This window comes from Lygodium microphyllum, chromosome 5 (assembly GCF_053477565.2).
Source record: "Lygodium microphyllum isolate KBCC chromosome 5, Lygodium_microphyllum_v1.1.10, whole genome shotgun sequence".
In the NCBI taxonomy this organism is placed as follows: Eukaryota; Viridiplantae; Streptophyta; class Polypodiopsida; order Schizaeales; family Lygodiaceae; genus Lygodium; species Lygodium microphyllum.
This window is the reverse complement of record NC_141139.1, coordinates 26,483,649-26,503,568: the sequence shown is the minus strand read 5'-3', so window position 1 is coordinate 26,503,568 and position 19,920 is coordinate 26,483,649. Positions and strand designations below refer to the sequence as shown.

The 19,920-nt window shown below is 45.2% G+C and overlaps 1 protein-coding gene across 15 annotated transcripts in view; it reads left to right on the top strand.

Annotated features, from left to right (window-relative positions):
* Positions 1–19,920, top strand: part of LOC148035630 (uncharacterized) — a 174,889-nt gene that overhangs the window by 89,433 nt on the left and 65,536 nt on the right. The gene's annotated exons all lie outside the window — the stretch shown is intronic.

The window sequence follows — 19,920 nt, the reverse complement described above, 5'->3', positions numbered from 1 at the left end:
TGTGCAGAGTTGCCCGACAAATTTTTAAGCAAGATTCAAGAAATGTAGCAAACAAGTGGTTGCAAAGTCTATCCAAAAGTATTTAGCTACCTGGTCAATGCCAAGGTGAAAGTTTCTCTTGTTTATGAGCAATAAGCAATAATCCCTCTAGCCTATGAGCCTCAGAAGTAATGGGCCGCAACATTCTTGTGCCTGGCCAATGTATGTCCAACCAAAAGCACTCTTAACTAAACATGCCAAAGAAAAAGCCTTTCTTTAGAAGCCATTTGCTTGTTTGGATTTGCAAGTGACTTTTATTTTTTGGTTTGGGGGGGGAGTTTAGTGGCTTGGTCATACACCATAGAGCATTAGCATGCTGATCTAAAATTCTGCTCACAAGGCCATGGTCAGGGCACCCTTTTTTTGTTTTCTTTTACTTTGTTTTGAGCACCCAGGTTGGGGGGGGGGGGGGGGTGCGCGGTAGATCCAAATGGAAGACAAAGCATGCACAGAGAGGGCATGGCAGCTGGGAGCATTGTTTTTGATTTTCTAGTTCTTGAGTGTCCAATGAGTCAGGGGATGGGTTGATGAGATAACAATAATACCCTTGTCTTGTACTAAGTATATGATACATTCCAAGTGCATATGTTCACAAAAAAAGAAGAAGAGAAGCACTCAATGTTTCTTTCTGATTGCATGTTGTTGATCTTTGATTCTGGTCTCAACATTTGAACTAAATGAGACCACCATTCATGTATTAAACAAGCCGAATTATGGAAGCCTAGAAAACTTCCTCTAAAATAGTGTAGTGGGTTGTAATTTGCAGCTAATATTCTTCAAAATTTTCATGAACAAATTTAGCTGCTAATATAAATGACCAACACCGATTTTGAGCAGAAAAACCGCATTATAACCACCCAATAAAGTAGTCTTTCTTGTCAATTTGACTCACAGTTGACGAAGTTCAGTTTCTTTTTTACTCAGACATAATTCAGTGAAAGAAACACTTCGAGTTACAATGCTCTTGTTTGTGTATGTTTATATTAAGGAACACATGATAGTTTATGTCCAATATGTTAAGCTCCCCAGGCATCTTAGTCTAACAGATCATCTCACCCTTAAGTAATCAGAGAGCCTAATTATTGAACAGTGGTTCTTTGTTGCCTAAATTTAACAAGCTCTTTTTGCACCAGATTATGATTGGCAGGTGAATTGAGCATTTGCTGTAATGCCTTGAAATTTGTCCCTCAATTTCTACACAACTCAACTATTGGCCTGCCAAAGGCAAATGCTATTCTTGTCATTTGTTTTTGTTTTTTGTGGGGGAAGGGGGGACTTGCATTTTCCTTAAATCTAAAAGTTTTCATTGTACGCATTTCAATTTTCTTTTTTATATTGTCAACCTCCTCATACTTCTTACATGTCCTTATTAAACAGTCCTTTGTCTCTCTTCAAACTCCTTTATTAAATTTATATCTCTATCTTGCTGTTCTTCATAACATTTCAACAGATTTTCTCTTATGATCTCTTTTAGATTTGTAATGTTATGGTAGAATCTGTTCTCCTAGATTATAAATGCGTTACATCACGTGCCCGAAAACAAACCTTTATTACATTTTCTAAATGTACTATCTGCAAATTTTAAGTTTGTGGACATGCATTTATACTTTGTTTGCATGATGACACACATGCACAATTACCTGTGTGCATGCACACAACTAACTCATGGAGTAAACATCTGTTAGCTTTGTCAAGACTAAAGACTAATGCTGTATATAAGATTACCTCATAGAGCAAATTCTTTGGGCCTTAATATATGAACTATCATTGACTTCTACAATAGGAACTTAATATGGGCTATGAACATATTTGTGTGTAAATCCATTTTTAATCTTGTACCTAAGGTATTATTTGTTGCATAAAATGCTCTTGCTGCTTAGAATGGGCCAAATGGTTATTTATGACTAGTATCAATCATAGAAATCTGATGGGATTGAAGCTTTATCCTAGCTATTTTAATGCATTAATGCATTACTATACGAATGTTATCTCTAGTTATTATCTACAATATTCACACTTGTCTATGGCTAGATGATCCCTTCACCCTCTACTTCTATTTGGCTGGTCCTCGTGATTACAGCACCTTGCTTCTTCCTTTTATGACGACTTTCAGGCCTATTGTGCAACTTTAAGTGTTTTATAATCTTGTTTGGCTAAAAGTATTGATTGGTCAAATCAATTTCAATCATTTGTAAATCTTTTGTTATGCCATAGTTGTCTTGGTACGTAGTACGATACAATTCATACAGTACGTATTAGTACTATTTCGTAATGATAAAAGAGGGTACTTTTGGCCATACCCCCCCAGCCTCCTTTTTTCCAGCATCAACCTTCCACATCCTCTCTCTCTCTCTCTCTCTCATAAGCCAATCAGTATAGTGGCCCACCATGCGATCTTAAAATTTACTCTAGCATGTAGTCAGAGACAAGAAACATGCACACAGTCACACACATTCCCGCATTATGAATTTCTTGAGCAAACGTTGCACATCTATAGTGATGCAGTACGAGATGGCTTTAGTTAGCTAGACCAACATGAACCATTGGAAGATGCCACTAGATCTCTAGCGAATGTTTTACATGCTGCAACTTCAGAGGCATTCCCATATAAGATGGGCCCTATTGCAATACACAATTGTACTGCCCCTCAAAATGCTTGGTATGATGATGAGTGCATACAGACTAGGACCCACCTACAAAGGGATATTACACTAGGGACATGCACACATAAGCAGGCATGGAATGTCTTGCGTCGTCTTGTGCAAAAAAAGAAGAGAGATTATTTAGCCAAACTAGAGTCAGAGATGTATCATCTCTTTTTAAGCAAGGACAACAAGAGGGCATGGAGGAAATTTTACGGGAGACAACCCCCAATCCAGTTGACATTACGTATGGTTTGGCATGAACATGCTAGGGCACTATACGATGTTCCATCACAAGAGCAAATACCATGTCCATCAAACTCTAGGCCAACATAATGCGGTTTCTTTACCTAAAAGATGGTGCGATATGCCATTTGGAGGTTGAAGAATGGGAGAGCACATGATCAAGATGGCCTTGTGGGAGAGCATTTTGCACATGCATGTTATGCATTGGCCCCTATGTTGGCGAATCTCTTCGATAGAGCCATATGTGAGGGGTTTCCAGTAAGCTGGTGTGAGCACACAATAGTGCTGATTTTTAAGAGTGGAGATCCATTGGTCGCTAACAACTACCGCACTATTATGATTGGCCATATGCTAGCAAAGATATATGTCCCTATTGTGTAGCATGAGTTGAGTTGGTGGGCTGAAACAAAGAAAATACGGTCTACAAGACAAGCTGGTTTCCACCAGGGATACAATATGCTAGACCATATATTCACGCTAAGGGCCTTGATTGAGGAGGGACGATCACAGAGGCAAAGAATCTACTGTTGTTTTGTGGACGTCCGCAAAGCCTTTGATACTGTGCCATGTGCAAGACTCTTGCAAAGGTTGCGAGCCATTGGGGTCTCAGAGGATATGCAGTGGTGTATTTATGCATTGTATGAAACTGAGAGGGAGATTACGAGTGCCTAGAGGCACAACAGACTCAGTCTCTAGTATGGTGGGCATAAAGCAAGGCTGTCCCCTCTCTCCTTTGCTGTTTGGACTATACATTGATGAGATCTCTGATTATATGCAGAGATGGGGTGGTACGGGAGCTAGCTTGGCTGGGGTATTGATACCAATTTTGTTATATGCTAATGATATGGTGCTTATCTCCAATTCACCAGAGGGACTACAACGGCATCTGGATGCATTGCATGTGTTTTGTGAAGATAAAGATCTCAAGGTTAATCTCGGAAAGATCAAAATCATGGTCTTTAACACCTCAGTAGCTTGGTTGACATGCTCAGAGCATTACTTTATGTATGACTGCCAGCCTGTGGAAATGGGGCCACAGTTTTCATGCAAGGAGACTTCAGAGGCTAGGCTTGCACGGGCATATTCAACTTTGGGTACTCTAGAGCGCCAGTGTGCACACATATAGTTTCAAGAGCCTCGTACCAAATTGTGGCTTTTTGACACTTTAGTTAAGCCCACACTGCTCTATGGGGCAGCCATTTGGGGCCCAAGCCTTTATCATACTAGTCGGATGCCACTTATGGACTGTGATGGACTGGAAGCACAACATTATGATGGCTGGGAACACATGGAAAGACCGCTAGTCATGATGATAGCACGTATGATAAGGGCAAAAGCTTCAGTACCACAGGAGATCATTCGGGCAGAATTAGGCGCTGCATCCATGGTAGTTGAGGCATTATTCCAAGCAATTGCTTTCCTTCAGAGGATATGGCAGCTCCCTAAAGACTGATATCCTAGACTAGCGCTGGAGTCTTCAAGATAGCTTGCAGGAGAGGGAGATAGACACTGTTGGTATGCACACATGAGCACATGGCTGAATTTGCATGGCATGAGTACAGATAGACTACCACCGTTTGATTACAGCCTCGATTGCCCAACTTTGAGCCTTAGTCGTGCAGAGCTGAATAGTGTGATCAGGGAAGACATCACTAAAGTGGAGATAGAAAGGACTTGGTCCAAGCTCCCTTTCCCATTGGGCACAAAAACGACACAATACCAAAGTCACTTCTTGCAGCTTTCTGATGACGGTTTCATAGTGAGGCCTAGATATATGGATGCTCAACTGTCCCACGGACTCTGAGTTGCTATTGGTCGGCAGATTTGCACCTCATCACATCAGCTGATGATTGAGATAGGTCGATGGAGCCATATTGCAGCCGATGAGAGGATGTGCCAGCTTTGTGAATGGGAGCCAGAGACGGAGGAGCACTACATTTGTAGATGTATTGTATACTATGAGATCGAGGCTGCTATCATTGCCTCTTTAAGGAGGGCTTTGGACCACTAAGACGGGTGATGGACTACGAGGACCAAAGAGGGCCTGTTCTTGCTGGAGCTCCAACAACGCAGAGGATTATTGTTACAAGATAGGAGGCGACCCTAGCATCATCCACCCCTCCAGAGAGCAGTTACAGACTACTTCAGCGTAGTTGAACCCCAGCTCGACCACCCCAGACACTACATCTCCTACATCAGCAGGTATCACAGTTGACAGAGCTACAATGCTACACAGAGCACGACGCCCTAGAGTACCTACACGGCAACATAGGCCGGTCCATATGTGCCACATTCGCATCACGATTGCTCGGTACAGAGGTAGATTGGCGCGGTGACTCAGTCGGAGGTAGCTTGGAGAGTCTTGGTGGATTCCATAGATTGAGGGGGAGATACCTTACACTCTTGATCTTTTTAAACTTAGTTCTTTTTCCAACTTTTTCAATTTTTCAGTTTCCATAATACTCATTCCAATATACCATGTAAACTTACACATAATTTTATCTCTTCTTATCTGATGAGAGATGATGATACTAATTGTATTGGTTATGGTCTCATAGGCCACTCTGGCCTTTTAGAGACGTTAATAGATCTTTCTTTTTTTCTTTCTTTCTCTCATGATCAAGCCTCACACACACTCTTTCTCTCAAGCCTATCTCTCTCTCTGTATGATCATTTATGTATCATGTATTCAATCACATCTATGTACTTGTAACTTGTATGTTGTAGCACATAATGTGCATGGTATTCTCAAGTAATCATCTTGTATACTCTAATAGCTTTGCTTTTTAGACTTTTAAGCACTGATTCATCTTTAGTCCAAAATACCCATCTATGTACTTGTAACTTGTATTCATCTATGTATTCATCTTTAGTCCAAAATACCCATCTATGTATTCAATCACATCTATGTACTTGTAACTTGTATGTTGTAGCACATAATGTGCATGGTATTCTCAAGTCATCATCTTGTATACTCTAATAGCTTTGCTTTTTAGACTTTTAAGCACTGATTCATCTTTAGTCCAAAATACCCAAGATGATTTTTGTTTTTCGTACTAGTATCGTATCATACCGTATAAAATTTTAAGGTACCACTTACTATGACATTTTATCATACTATATGGTATCGTACCTTTCGTACTTGACAACTATGTCCTATCTTCCGCAGAGAGTATGCACAATCTTTGTTCAGATCTTAGAGAGAGTCTCTATAGTAGATATGTCCAAAAAATCAATAGTTTGGCTATGAGAAATTTGGCATGATAATCTTGCCCACAAGTTGCCCCGAAATAAGGTAGGCATGGCACCCCTGTACATCCTCATACCCAGAAGCAACCATCCCCCACGTAGCAATCATTGAGTCTGTAGTCCTATGAAACACCATGCTAAGGGCTCTCGCCAAAACTCCTAAGCTCTTGTGCAATCCGATGTGTAGTGCCTTTGAGTCTTCTCATGCTCCCAACATCTAGTGCAAGGCACAAGGTCTCTACCATAGCCAAGCCATGTACCCAAATGGCACCATCTGCTTGTCTTTAACTATATCTTGAATAAAGATGTGTTGTGCCTTTTGAGAAAGATCAAAATAGCTGAACTAGACATGGAAAACATCCGCATTGAACTGAGCAAGCAGCAAGCAACATTTAAGTGAGAAATGATGCATGAACTAATTTAGAGCGATGGGGTAAGGAGGACCACTGACAGCATTAAGCTCTTATACAAATTGTTGGCATAATTGGGACTGGGAAGAGGGGTTAGTATTGATAGCCAAAGAGATAAATTAATAAACATAACTAGATGAAACATAACACACCTAATTAAGGAAGGTGCAAAGCACAACAGATTACATCTTGATAAGCTCACAAATCAAATGTACATAGCTCCTTATATAGGAGAGATACCTCCTTTACAAAATAAGAAACTGATTCAAGGCTTCATTATTCTGTCAAGGTTAATCCCTTAACAATTAGCAGATTGATTATATGTGTGCATGTTGACACCGCACATGCTACGTTACAAAGAAAGATGCCTACGTGGCCTAAAAGGTGTCCCATGAAGGTTTTCCCCACTTACAAAGGAGATTATATGGCATGGTTCACACACAAGTCCACTTTATTTAGTGCTTGATAATTAAATCATTGGGAGGAAGTTCCAGCACATCAAGACTCCAACATGCATTACCATCTAGCATATAGCTCTTTCAGTGATTTCATGGCGAGAAAAGACTGCATGCATGGCCAAATTCCAACGTTAGCACACACAGAGAAAGAAACGGATCTATTCTCTTCCAAGCTGATGTATACCAATAAATAAGGGTATTTACTACAACATGCAGAGAGACAAATCTGATCAGCAAAGCTATCGCCCAACTGTGCTAGAGAAGATGGTTTTCAGCCTTGATCTGATCCTAACAGAAAGAGCAGCGTCAGAGGAGATAATGCATGGCCAAATCCTGATCCAAATCAGCAGCATGATGCTGCTCCTAGCATTGTCGTGATGCTTTGCAAGGTGCTCAAGTGGAGTACCCTAGGAACTTCTGACAAACTACTATTGCATCGAAAGATCCTTCGAATAATGGATAGGGTTCTAGTTTAAATTCCTAGTACTAACTTGATAGAATTCTCAGCAAAGATAGGACAAGAAAATGTTATCATTGGGATGATTGCGATAAGAGGATATAATCTGGCAAAGGAGAGGGATCATGTGATAGTATTTGTAGGGTTGATTGAGAATGAAAAAACCAAAGTCTTTTCTAAATTATACGTTGCGCTTGCTAGGTGTGTTGTCTAAATAGAGACCTTGCAACTTCAACTTCCCTAGCTGAAAAAGGATAGCTGAGATAGAAAGAAATTATATGAAACGGTTGTTTCTTGACTAGCACTTAGTACTATGATCTTTGTGACTAAGCAATGCTATCATTAATGAAGAGTGATATATTAATGCTATAATGTTTTCCAAGATTGTACACTACGCTTGAATAGATACGTTGTTAAAGGTAGGGATCATGTATTGGTATATTCTTGAAATGTTGATTGTTGTTGAAGTGCAATTACTATTTGGTTAGAATGCTTGTGCTTGGATATGGTTGTTTATGGAAGTGACTGAAAGAGAACCATCTTTGATGAGTTTGTTATGGTATTGTGAGGCACGAACTCTCCCTTGAGTCTTGCCATGATAGGCTTTTCACCCGGCTAGATATTTTCATTTAGAGTATAGATCACTACTGGACGATGAGGTCAAAACATGCGAGTAAGGTTTACCCTTATGGTGGAGGGAGAACCAGTGGGTCTTTGATCAATTATGTAATGCTTGTGGCCAGTCCTACAATAGGGAAAAAATCCTTAGTTAGTATGGTGCATGGAGATGGACATTGGAGAGACTTCAATTAAAAGAGAGGGATAGTTGAATTATTCTAATACAAAGTAGCTTAACTATTTGGAGAGGGATAGTTGAATCATTCTAATACAAAGTAGCTTAACTATTTGGAAAAGATTGTTTTCATTGTTTTTATGTTTTTCTTAAAGGTGTTCAATGAACTTTGTGTAGCAAGCTAATCAATGGAGTTGCTTTTATCTATTCTCATAGTGTGGTAGGGCTTAATTAAATGATTAAGAATGGCGGGTGCATGCATAGAAAGCGGATGGATGGTCATTATGACAATACTATTCTACGGATGGGAGGACCTGATTAGTCAGATACATTGCTTTTTTGTACCCTTGAAACTTTGAAAACACTTGTGACTTCTTTGTAAGAAAATACACCATAGTATATCCAAAATACTAATCTACTAGCACCATGAAATATTTTGCTCTTATGAGAGAAGCAAGATTGATAGGACCACAAATGTTATAGTGTATGAGTTGAAGGGGTTGAGATGTAATAGAGTGAGATTTAGAGAATAAGGACAATGTGACTGGCTTTGGTAAGACCAGAAGCTTGATAGAAGGAAAGATGAGAGAGGGATCATGGGATCCCCAGAAGAAGCCTTTTATGGAGAAGTTGCTAGATGACCTGTTGGGAGGCATGACGAATTTGAAAGAAGCTTGATAGAAGGAAAGATGAGAGAGGGATCATGGGATCCCCAGAAGAAGCCTTTTATGGAGAAGTTGCTAGATGACCTGTTGGGAGGCATGACGAATTTGAAAGTGCCACAGAAGAGAGTCTTGAGATGAGCTTGTCGAGGAGAGTATAGGAATAGAACATTCATAGGAATGGGGCCAAACACTAAGTACCTAGGGTCAAGGTCTTAGATACCGACTAAGCACCCTTTTAGGGAGGTGGTGTGAGATTATGGCTTACGGTAGAGGGTACAGCATTGCTCCCCTTCGTCTCTCACTCTCTTTGAACCAAATGCAATAGGTTAGAGGTTTTGTAGGGTGATCCTAGTGGATCAAGGCTAAACATTCTCTTGCAAGGTAGACTCGAAAATTGCTTGGCCAGCTACGTTCGTGAATCCAAAGAGGTCTAGACAGTGCTGATTAGGCATCCAAGCGACTACCAAACATTTGTGAAGAAATACCCTAACATGAGAGCTCAGTTAGGGTTAGGGTAACTCAGAGTCAATGAACACAGAGAATCAATGAAATGATATGACTATTGAATCTACATTGCTTATGCAGCAAACACACTATGTAGTGAATGGATATTGTACCTTGAACTCTGTAATGAGCTAGAGAGTGTGTCGTACTCTGAACGGATCCCGAATCGTAGCAAGGCAACCTCTAGATGTGGAACACTAGCAAACACAGCCAAGGAAGGTTGGATCTGATGCAGACGGCAGTGTAGCAGAGAGAAAGACAAAATGTAGGTGAGGAGAGAGAAATGCTAAAAGCGTAGGTGAGGAGAGAGACTAAAAATGCAAGTGCGGAGAGAGAAAGAGTAAAAACGCAGGTTGTAGGGGAGAGAAAACAACAAACACAAGCTGCAAGAGAGAGAAAGACTTAAAACGCAAGAAAAACCAGCAACAACAGTCAGCATGCTGAAATCAGCTCCGAACAATGTATAGTAGGTTGGGAACAGGCACTAGGCTGTTGTAGACAGCAATGGCTAGCTTGGGCTGCGATGTCCTGGACGTCCAGGGTGTAGGCAGCAAGCTGAAATACTTGAAATATGCAAAAACGAGATTTAGGCTGAATGGAGGGCAGCATACCTATTTGTAGAAAGTTTGGGCTCTCCCAAGTGGGTTTGTGCTTATGGGATATAGACACTCTCTAGGAACACATTTCTTTTTAAATAAACAAAGTTTCTTCCTTAATTAAGCATGTTTTGGGGCTGTTTAAGTGAAGCTAATACATTTTTAGCTCAACAACATGCTCTCCCTTGGCTTGGCTAGGGGTGTCTGTTAGAACTAATCGCAAAAGGAGTCTTACTAATAGAACTATGTATTGTCTTGTTGTAAGGAAATTCAACCAAGGGCAAATATTCTTTTCACTATGCCTTATGATTTGAAACATAGCACCGTAAAAGATTCAAGATTGTGGAATCAACTTTTTCAAATCCGAACATATGTTTAGGGATGGAAGGATGGAGAGAATCTCAGTGTGGTGGTCGTCTAAGGATCTTGATCACTCACAATTGACTTAGGCATGTCATAATACTTAAAGGTATGTTGTATAGAATCCATGCCATATGATTAGCCTTCATCTTCTTCCATATAGAAAAGAAGTGGATTTGCTTTTATTGAACTGCATATAATAGTCCATATCCATCTTTTCTTGTAGGAGTTCTTGAAAGTTGAAAAATGAAATCCATAGCATTACAAAGGCCTCTTTGGTATACACAAAGGATGCAATTAGTGTGGAATCTTCTACCTATCATACTTGAGCTTTCGACATACAATACATATGTGGATAAATTGCTCAACATCGTGTTGTTAAGCTAGCTAATAAAAGAAATGCTCCACTATCTTAACTATAACATTAATGTCTCTATGCCCCACATACAAAGGAACACGACTCTGAATCGTAACCTTTGGTTTTAACTACTTTGCAACACATTATCACTCATGTATTATGAGAAAACTATTTCTAATCACATAGTGTGCATGCCTTTGGCCATTGCAAAGCTGATCATACACATCAGCAAAGTCTAAATCAACAACATATTGATCTTTCATGACATCCAACTGACTATGATAAATCATAGTAACTTCTAAAATTTGAGTCTTTTTTTAACACTGTATTAGGCGTTACATTCTTTTAACCATTAATGTGTAGAATCTAAAAGTGAAACATAGAGAGGAAGTTTGCCTATCTCATATGCTTCTCAAATAACCTTATTTGAGTAAGAAAATAGCGCAATGTTTGATGATTGGTCTGCATTGTGAAACCAGCTCCTAAAAGTTATGTTTCCATGTGGAAAGTGTGTGAATTATAACATGAAATCCCTTCTCATAAACCTCTCAATTCTTCTTGATACCATGGAAAACATGGCTTTCATATGCCACTACTCGATTGCCTTGCATAAAATCAGCCCCTATGTTGTTACCACATGTATCACACTATACCACAAAAGACTTCTTAAGATCTCATAATACATACATTGGATTCAAAGTCATCTTCTCCTTCAACTTCTCAAATGTTGAAACGTCCATTGTTCTTCATTTAAGAGACACTGCCTTCGTTTGCAAAGCATGCAATGGAGAATCAATTTGAGCCAATTTGAGCACTAGAAATTAGAAATCAATTATTGAGTGTGATCTCATAAAGCACACGAAAGTCAATGCACATATGCTATGAACCATCTCTCTTTTGTACCAAAAGGATTCGAGAATAGTAAGGAGATGAGCTAGGCTAAATCAGCCCCTTTTCTAATAGTTCATTGTCTTGGCTCTTAATCTGCTCTTGCTAGGCTGTATTCAGTCTATATTGTGGTCTATTAGGAGGGCTAATGTTGGGTATCAAATCTATGGTGTGATCCTTAGGCCTTTCAGGTGGTAATTGTCTCAAAAGTGACTAAGAATAGCAAGTAGCATACATGTTCAGAAATGTAGTGTGATCTTTATCTAAGTTGAGACATCTCCAACATTTTTATTATCATCTTTATCCTTTGCATGAATCAACTAAGCTCAAATATGATCTGTATCGCCATCTGGGGTTGCCTGCCTGTATCAAGAAGAATAGGTTCTGGCCACCCTAGTTGCGCATGAAGTGAAAACGGAGCTCCTGATGAGCTTGAGACTCGCCCTGCACTTGGTCCCATCAGCCGCGAAGGGAGTGGATGATGGAGGCTCAGAGCTCTGCCAAAGTCGCCTGTATTGAAAGTCTCTTCCCACCAAAAACCTCTTGACAACACGCCTTTCATATGTGCCGTTGAGTAAGACTCCCTACGATCTCCCATACCTCAGAGCGGTCTGTTGTGGGCTCCAGTACACTTGGCGGATGGGTAGAGCCTCCAAGCCGACCATTGTGCACGACCTAGCCTCAATGATGATGATCGTTTGTCCTGCATCCCGGCCTCATACAAAGGTGACTGCCCTGGTTAACTGCTTGCCAGCAGAAACCTCCCCATGAGATACATCTAAGGCTGGGTGCAAGACGACGGAAAATGTGGCATGCTCCTCTCCACACAAGCCGCGTCATCTCACACGACCAAAGGCAATGCTTTGGAGTTTCGAAAAACTATTGCGTGCAACGTTTACACTCTCCATCCTTCTACATCTGGGCTAGCCAACTCCCCCCTGCCAGACTGCTAGGCCTCCATGTGCCAATAGCCATAAGAAATACGATACCCTCTTCTGCCTCTAGCTGTCCCATAGGCGACGCCAAAAAGTCCGTCGGAAAGCATCCGTGATGCTATGCTCCACCCAATTTCTGCTACGCGAGGGCGCCCAGTCCATGTCCTCTTGTATCAGTACGTTTCTGCCAATCTTGGCTGTGTACTCCAGGAAGCTCGGTGGCTTCTTAGTAACCGCAGTGGCCGGCCATAACCACTCTCCAGGGTCCCACTCCAGCTCATTAAGTGGCTTGCTCTCCCATATCCAAATGCGCCACTTCCAGAACTCCTAGAATACATCACGCTCTAGACATTGTGTCTTCCCCCGAAGGCCAACCACTTGAATTCTCCTCCACGGAAGGACAACTATCCCCTCATCTTGCTACCCTCTGTCAGGGACCAGATGCCCCTCCTCCTGCATGGTGAAGAAAGTCCCATGTGGGGCATCGCCCACTCTACCTGCCACCTGTAGGGGGATACTTGGTGGTGAAAATCTAGCGGCCCATACCTCACTAGGTTCTACCGGTTCTCGTATTGGGGGGTTAAGCCACTCCTGAGGTATCACTGTGTCAATCTCCCTTATCCTCAGCTCAACTCCTCTTTGACAACCTGATGCCTGTTGCAACACCTCGTGGTCCACCATCCTGTACACCTCCGGCCATGTCTTGATGGTACGAGTAGGGCCGGCCGTCCAACCAGCCCACTGGATGTGGGGGCGCTTGCCAATCTGTATCCCATCGCGATCTCTAACTTGGGGGTTGCAGCTCACTGGCTGGTGGTCTATCTCCTCCTGGCAAGCTGGGGAGGGGGGTCTAAATTAGGGCCTTATGGAGGCCTTGCCACACACGAAGTAGGCTGCGGAGGAAGGAGGATCTCCGAGGTGTGATTTGGGCCGCCATCATGAAGATCCATCTCAAGGACGGCCTCCAGTCATTGGCACAAGCCTTGTTTTGCACTCCTGGAGACCCTCTTGCAGTAGGACCTTTCAGGTCTACTCTCCTGGTGTCTATTAGCTTGCCCAAAAGGGCTAGGCTCTGATACTTTGGGTTTATGATCCCAAGCCCTCCCTCTGACCCGGTGCGAGATGATGGTCGCCCATGCCACCTTGGCCCGAGAGTCTCTGGAACCGTCTGGCCCGGCCTAGAGAAAATTCTGCACTAGGCGGCGAAGTTGAACTACACAGGATGAGGAAAAGCATCAACATGAGGCGGTGTACTAAGCTGTCGCTAGGAGGACCCGGTTGACCACCAAGGCTCAGCCTGTTAGGGAAAGGCGCGCAGTGCTCTTGTAGGTCAGCTTCCATTGAATAGGGTCAAGGACTGGAAGAAACTGCTGGGTAGTAGTGATGTTGAGTCCCACCTGGAATCCTAGGTAACGGATGGTCTCACCCATCTGAATCCGAAGTAGACATCCCACTCCGTGTTAGAGTCCGGGTACGTAAGGAAACCAATCGACTTTCACTAGTTGATTTTCGCTCCCGCTGCAATGCAAAACACCTCAAGAGCTAGTCTCACTCTCTCCAGCATCAGCTCATTGTCCTCTATGTAGAGTGCTATGTCATCAGTATACTCTGAGTCCAACAACTCCGTCTCTTCTCTTACCGGAAGGCGAAGGCCACGTAACTGGCTCACACGTGACCTGAGGAAGTGAGACATCGTCTCTGCAAAGAGCAGGAATAGAGACAGGGCTAGAGGGAAGCCCTGTCGGACCGATCTCTCAAGTCGAAACTCCTTCCCTCACCTATCACCTATGAGAATTCTACTGGTAGCCAATATGTAGAGTGTGGAGACTGCGCGGATCCATGTCGGGGGGGAAGCCCAACCTCACCATGGTGCCCTCTAAGAAGTCCTAGTTAACCCTGTCATAGGCTTTCTGGAAATCCAAGAGTAGTACAGCCAATCCTTGATCACTGTGCTGAGCCCACTTTGTTGCCTCAAAGAAGCCTGGACAAAACATGTATGTGTGTCATGAATGATGTTTGGAAGCACAGGGCAGAGTCGCCTACTAATCATCTTGGCAAGTGCCTTACAGACCACTGACAATAGGGTGATTGGTCTCCACTGGGATAGCTCTAACCAGTCTCCTCCTTTGGGGAGGAGATTGATAAGACTTGTCGATAGACTCCTTGGCATCTGTCCTGAGCTGAAAATCTCCTGAAAGGCTAGCAGTAGGGGGTCCTTCACCATCTCCCAGTAGGTAATGAAGAAAGCCTTAGAAAGACCATCCTCTCTCAGGCATTTTTGCCCGTCCTGTGCATGGAAAGCCTCCTCTAGTTCCTTCTCTGTGAAGGGTTCTAGGAGGGCGTGTGCCATCTCCTTTGTGACGAGGGACGGGATGTGGTCCCAAACATGCTGTCTGCAACGTTGTCCTCTGGCTGAGGCTCTGTTGTTCGAAAAGATGTCTGTAGTAGTCAGTAGCAATCTCCATCACCTCATCTGGGCTAGAGCGAATCCTCCCATATTGATCCCGGAGGCTGCGTATCTGCTTTCTTGAGGTGTGAGGCTGATGCACCCGGAAAAACTCCTTGCATATTGTGTCCCCCTTTCGTGCCCAAAAGGTTGTTGAGGTCAGAAGGAAAACTCCGAGCGCCTATCCTCTAGGTCGGCGAGGGCTGCTCGTGCGCGCACCTCCTGCGTGTGGAGAATGGGATCCCGTGGTGCCTCCTGTAGTAGTCTCTACGTGGCTGCTAGGTCCCGCCAGAGTGCTCTCTCCTCCGAGCTGTGTTGCCTGGCCTGTAGGGTTGCCTCTTGGAAGATATTGCTCAACTGGCTAGGACCTTTGCAATATCCTATGCGATCCAATCCCTCCTGTCCCACTCCCTAGTCCAGAGTTGCTCAATTTGTCTCTTCACCTCTTCCCTCCTGTAGATCGAGTAAGGGATCTGAGAGGATCGTGTGTCTAGGGTAGAGACTGGGGTCTCAAGCGTTAGGAGAACCTGATAGTGATCGGACAAAGTGGTGCTAGTCAACTGCCCTACTTGGCCTCCACGAGAGTAACCCCACTCTCCCACATAAAACCTGTCCAGCCGCTTCAGCAAAACTCCGCCTAGCTACCTGTATCCCCAAGAGAAGTCCAGCGACCTGTCCCTCCTGTGGAAAGCTGGGTCTCTCCAAGCATCCCGTGCTCCTACTGCTAGTAGGAAGATCTCCCATGCTTCCTACTCCTCTCCAGTCATACCCTGGTAGTTTTTGCCTCTACTCTTCTCGTCCTCTAAGGCTTCTAGGTTGTTGATGTCTCCTCCAACAATCTAGGAGTCCACCTCTGGGAGTCCTGCTGCGATCTCCACCCAGAACCTGTTGCGAGCCCTAACCTTAGTAGGGGCATAGACATTGAGGACTCTAAGGCATGAGTCCCCCATATCCAATCTGATCCATAGAATACTCCCTGCCACAATCGTCCCGTGGTCACGTACACAGGCAGTGAGACTCGGGCCAATAGAGGTGCATACGCCTTCACTCCTACCATGGGCACTGATTGCGTGCTCCCAGTAAGTGTGTGAATTGCCTGGGAGTACCTTCCCTACTTGATGGGCCTGGGCAAGAGTGAGCTTGTGCTCTTGCAAAAGTAAGAAGTGGATCAGTCCGGCGAGGGCACGCTCCAACTCCTACCGAACAATCAACTTCCTTGAGCCATATGCCCGACTGTAGTGGCGGCTGTTCACATTCTAGGATGCAAGATGTAAACTCATAGGGAAACTTGTGACTGACCGAACAGGCATCTGCTCGGTGTGGAAGCTATTGACGAAGAAGAAGAGCTATGGGGCATGCAGATACGCTTTGGTGTAGGCTTGGACGGTGAGCTCCATTCCCCCATGGTAGCCCTCGGGCGGACCATGGGGGTGATAGATGCTCTTGGTGGTACCACTAGGGCATCTATTAGCCAAGGTGAGAGGCTGACTCTGTACACTGGTAGAAAGGGGCTGCTTGTGCGAAGGGCCACTTGATCACATCTATCGGAGCTCTCCAGTGCGGAGGGGCTCGAAAGATAATGCTCAGATGTGGGACCTCGGCACCAGCCCACTAGTTAATGTCCATCATTCAACCTGGCCACTGCTGGGAAAAGAGTGCTAGTCCTCCTTCTCCCATCCTCCAGGAGATGTGGTCTGCCGCCTGACACTTCACCTGTTCCTCTATCTGTGTCATCGTCCAGTCTCTTGTATGAGAGGTCTGAAAGAAGAAAGCATAGTTTGGTCCATCCGGTGGTGCTAGTAGATGGACCTTGCCGCTCCTTGATTTGCATACCACGAAGATCCCCACCTCCAGAGGTAGTGGGAACTCTTCGCGCTTAGCAACTCTTAGGTAGGACTACCAACCACTGCGAAAGAACTCGTGGTAGTAGCTGTATCTGTGTCGCGAAAGAACTCGTGGTAGTAGCTGCGTTTGTGTCAGGAAAGAGTGATGGGCGTCATGGACAGATGAGCTGATGGTTGTGTGGGGGGGGGGGGGGGGGAGGGCTAGGCTGCTGGTGAGTGGAGGATGTCGGCGTATGGGGCTCCTCACCTCCTGTGGGGAGGGGGAGGGTCGAGGGATGGTAGGTGGTCGGGGGCACAAGGTGGGTGTGGGTGGGGACGGTGGCTATGGAAGGGGGGGGGAAGAACCGTGGGGTGGATGTGGGCCCTTGGGTGAGGTGGCTTTTGACACCTTCATGGGAGGTGGATGTGCTGGTGAGTGGAGGATGTCGGCGTATGGGGCTCCTTACCTCCTGTGGGGAGGGGGAGGGTCGAGGGATGGTAGGTGGTTGGGGGCACAAGGCGGGTGTGGGTGGGGACTGTGGCTATGGAGCGGGGGGGTTTTGGGGGCTAGGGTCGGGGGGGGGGGGGGAACCGTGGGGAGGAGGGGCGGGGTGGATGTGGGCCCTCGGGTGAGGTGGCTTTTGACACCTCCATGGGAGGTGGATGTGGAGGCTTGTGGTCTTGCCGGGTGGGATGAGGAGCGGGGGGCTGTGGGGTGCTTTGCCAGGGGGCGACGCTCGCCCTTCTGCTCCTTGCTGCCATGGCTGTGTCTGAGGGGCTGACTTCGGCCTCCCCTGCTGTCTCCCCCTTTATCGTCTCTGGACTTGTGTAAAACCGTCAGCGTCCACCTATGGGCCTGTCGGTGAAGCCGCCTTGGCTCCAAAGCGCGTGCAATCTGCTGCGTGATGCCCAAAGTCATGGCAACGCAGGCACTGCTTTGGCTACCTAATCACAGTAACCTGTTGCTTGAAAGAGTGTCCGCCTGTTTTAATCTCCAGAAACTGTGGTATATTCTATGTATCTTTTAGTGCCACCCATACCTTTGGGACTCCTACACTTGTCACTCTGTCCGCGAAGGAGGCGGGAAGAAGAGTGCCGAAGAGCCGTTCAAAATCCTCCACTAACTGGCGGTACTCTACTTCCAGTCTGGGGAAGAGTAGGGTGACCGGATGTCTAAGAACTTGTTATGGAGCGCAAATGCCTCCACTATGAAGCCACTGTACTAGGGAACCATGTATATGATCCCCTTAGTGGAAGCATAGGGTGAGCTATCTAGTAACTCACGGGCTACATTTGGCGAGGTGAGTCGTACCATGAAGATCCCTTGATCCATGAGATCCACCTCCGCGATCTGTGCAGTGCCAATGCACAGCGTGCACTAAAGCCACTCCTCAAGCTGGGCCCTAGATGGGGGGGTGTTCTATGACCTGACCAAAGATCGATGTTTCTTTCAGCTCTAGCTCTGTGGCATGGATGGCTAAGAGTTGTTCCTTAGAGAGGACGATGCGCAAGGTGTTTGATTGGGGGGCACTTGCAGAATGAACTGGCTTCTGACCAGAGGTTTCCATTGCATGTTCCTGTTGAGAACCTATTAAACACGCTGCTGTGCTACTGGAGGGGGGGGGGGGGGGGGAGGTGCTACAGAGGGACGAAGCAATTGGAGGGGGGGAGGAGGATGCTGTTTTTTGACAGTGGGGGAAGTGCTGAACCCCACTGACGGCCGACTGGGCATGGGCACAACACGAATGGTTTAGATTGCCGGGGACGGAGTTGGGGCTACAAGATAGAAGAGGCGGGGGGGTTAGGTGGAGAAGGCGGGGGATTAAGCCGGGGGGGGGGGGGGGGGGGGGGGAAGGAGCTGGCGCAGAGGATTAGGGGGTGGGTCAAGCGGGGGAGAAGAAGGGGGGGTTAGGCGGAGGAGGCGGGGGGTGAGGCGGAGAAGGCTGGAGGGGGGGGTTTTAGGCAGAGGAGGTGGTGAGATAGGCTGGGGGGGGGGGGGGAACAGGCATGGGGGGAGGGGTAGATGGAGGAGGCGGTGGATCACGCTGTGCTTCACAGGGGCAGGCACATCATGGGTGAGGGGGGGCGCTGAGTGGGAGAGTAGTGCACCACGGGATAGTGGCGGGTGGCGCGCTAGTTCGATGGCGGGGGGTGAGGGAGCATCGGCGCGTTAGTAGGAGCTCTGGGTCTTGTCCTTGTGTTGAAGAGTAATGACTTTTCATGGGAGTTAATCTGTGTATGCACATGATGACACCAAGGTATCCCAAGCAATATATCACAACCTTCTGATTCTACTATGACGAACTCTTCATTGTCCATGTGACTCTGAATGTTGAAGTGAAGCTTCCCAATAAGAGGTTTGATGAGCTTTGCATTGCCAATGTCTATTGAGATGAAGTGAAGCTTCCAAATAAGAGGTGTGGCGGGCTATGCATAGCCCATGTGTGATGCCTAGACAATCAGCCATGTTTGTTGAGATGAAGTGAAGCTGCCCAATTAGAGGTGTGCTGGGCTTTACATGGCCCATGTCTGATGCCTAGAGGGGTAGCTATGTCTGTCGAGATGAAGTTTGCTCTTGCTCCAAGATCAAAGAAGATCAATACATGCTAGTCTCTTAACTTTTTCCCATGCTCTACAAAGCTCTATTGCATCATCATTGGGCTGGTTGCTAAGCATATAAGGCACCAAACTGGCTGAGCTTTTGGGCTTCTTTCCCTTAGGATCACCCTTATATTCAGCATTGCTAGCTTGGACAGTCCTTTCCCATGTGCCCTTCCTCTTCACATACAAAACATTTATTTGCAGCCATCAATTTCTTGTTTGGTGCAAGAGTTTTCGAAGTCTTTCCTTGTTATTTTTGCTTCTTTTCAGCCCTATTTTCAGATATGCACCTATTCTCAGCCTTAAAAGACTTATTGGTTGGCTTCTCATCACCATCCTTGAAGCCAAGAGACTTTCTACGTAGCAAAGCATCTACTATACATGCAGTCTTTGTGAGTTGTAACATTCTAAATCGTAGTGGTCTTTTTGCAAAAGTCACGAATCTCCTGG